Below are 2,596 nucleotides of genomic sequence, written 5' to 3'. Positions count from 1 at the left end.
GAGCCAAAATCTAAAGTCAGATGCTTAACCAACTGATCCACCCAGATGCCCCTAAACCCTAGTTTTTCTAAATGATGAGGGAGCAGAAGGCTGGGGGAAGACAAAGCATAAGCAGACACTCTGCAACTTCCCCCCACCCCCCCACTCCTGGGTGGGACATGTGTGACATTCTTCCAGGAATCTCCCAACTATCTTAATGTTAATGCCTTGCTAGAGGGGAAAAACAACCTTAACTTGACAATGGCAAGGCCTCAGTATCTTGTAGGTCCTCTTTAACATATGAAAGTTCTTTTGAAACCTCCTTTTTCCTTACCTCCCCCAACCCCATATATATAATATATATATATAATATATATAATCAGCCACCGCTCACAACCCCAGGGCAGCAGCTCTTTCTTTCTGCCCACAGGTCCTGCCCCTGTGCTTTAATAAAACCACCGTTTTGCACCAAAGACATCTCAAGAATTCTTTCTAGTCGTTGGCTCCAGACTCCACCTCACTGAACCTTACCTATATTCCAAAACCCCATCACCATAGTAAGCTAAAAAGAGGGGTTTATTGAAAATATTCTGGGTTTTCTGACTTCTCAGCATTGTAAAGGAAGAACCAAACACCACAGCCACCAGGACAGGAAGCAGGGTCGCCCCAGGTACCTGAGGAATATGAATTCAGGGACAGCTGCTTGGGCTCCAGCCACCAGGGGGTCCATCTCCAAACCATCTTCTATCTGGTATCTCCCCTAAAGGTTCAACTCCCAGGAGAAGAAGTTGATTGGCTTAGCTTGGGTCAGGTGCCTACCACCTATCCCTCCCCCATCCCCCATGGTCATGGCTGAAGTCCTATGATCTACAGCCCTATGACATAGAATGACATGGAGGAGGGGTAATTCCCCCAAAACATGGATGCTGAACAGAAAAATAAAATATGTGCTTTACATTCACTGAGCAGAAAAAGGAGACGTGCTTTACTTTGTCCCACCAGTCCTATCCCTTCTACTTAACAGAGAGCACTGAGGCATTCGGAAAAGCTGGGCTTTCTTCTTCAATCACCTTCAACAGCCTTGAGAGCCTGTCTTTCAGAATTCAAAAAAGTCCTTTTGAGTTGAGTCCTTCCTCTAAGAAACCCGGCATTGTTGATTAATGACTCCCAAGGAAGAGTCATTTAGTCTAATTATCAACCAAGCTCATTCATTCTTAACTGCCATGGAAGACACAAGGACAGAAAATTTAAGGCAATGTGAGAAGGAGGAAGAGAGAGAGTTTAAAGACAAATGTAACAAATCAATTCTTCCCAACCTCCAAATGACCCATCTAAAGGAATTTAGTTAAGCATCTGCCCTTTCTCCATCCTCAGTCTGATGGCCCTAAGTTTTTTTTTAGTAATTCTAAAATTCTTTTGATAATCATCAATCTCTGTGAAAACAGAGGGGAGTCTGTTTTATGACAATGTTTTTTGATCCCAGACTAAGATTGCGTCCCTGCCTCTGGGGAAATTACTTCTACAAGAAAAAAGTTTTCTTCAGGCCACTGTTTTTTAAGTACTTGCCATCAGTACACTTTATCTTGCGAAGCAGAAGGACAACACTAAAGTTAGCATGTTGGCTGATTTTTATTTTTATATTTGAGCCTGCCTAAAAAAAATAAAATAAAAACTTTCTTGGGCAAGTTCTCATTTGGGTTTAATTATTTGCTTCTTGTCTTCATTGTAGCAAAAGTCTCAATTTTACTGGAAAGAATAAAAGATTCTGCAAGAGGGGCGCCTGGGTGGCTCAGTCGTTAAGCGTCTGCCTTCGGCACAGGTCATGATCCCAGGGTCCTGGGATCGAGCCCCGCATCGGGCTCCCTGCTCGGCGGGAGGCCTGCTTCTCCCTCTCCCTCTCCCCCTGCTTGTGTTCCCTCTCTCGCTGTGTATCTCTCTGCCAAATAAATAAATAAAATCTTAAAAAAAAAAAGATTCTGCAAGATTTCTAACCAAGATTTTAAACTGCATTCATTTTTGTGAAATAAGGCCCTTTGGTCATCTGTATTCTGGGGTGAAAGTATGTTTCCAACAATCTTGATTTATTTATGCATTTTATTACGTAGAAAACAGAATTTCAAGTAAGATATCATATTGCTTGAGAAAGGACAAGATGGGGACAATGACATTCAACACATCTTATAAGCTTTTCTTCCAAAGGAAACATCTCTCTTAATATTCAAACTGTGCAGAAAACATCAAGTAGAATGGAACAATCACCTCTCGCGTCAGAAAGCCACACTCCCGTGTTTCTCCTTTCCTCTCCTTTACTACTACCACCCTCGACACTTCCGACACCAGCCGTGTGGGTTTTCCACACATCAAGCAATTCCACACCAGCAGGGTGTCCCATAATTCAATTCAATTCTGACACTAATCGGAGTTAGTGCCAACGCCACGGCTTTCAGGGCAGAGTCTCACGAGACTGTCCTCTACTTCAGAGGCCAATCCCAGGTAGTAGGTCCCCAGGTTACCCCCAACTTCTGTCTGACTTCATTTCAAAGAAGAGGTTCCCATGACCCCCTGCTGTGGATTCAGTCATTTGCTAGGACAGTTCACAGAACTCAGGGTAACACGT

This window comes from Mirounga leonina, unplaced genomic scaffold (assembly GCF_011800145.1).
Source record: "Mirounga leonina isolate KUSES-001 unplaced genomic scaffold, KU_Mleo_1.0 Mir_108, whole genome shotgun sequence".
NCBI classification, from domain to species: Eukaryota; Metazoa; Chordata; class Mammalia; order Carnivora; family Phocidae; genus Mirounga; species Mirounga leonina.
This window is presented reverse-complemented; position numbering follows the sequence as displayed.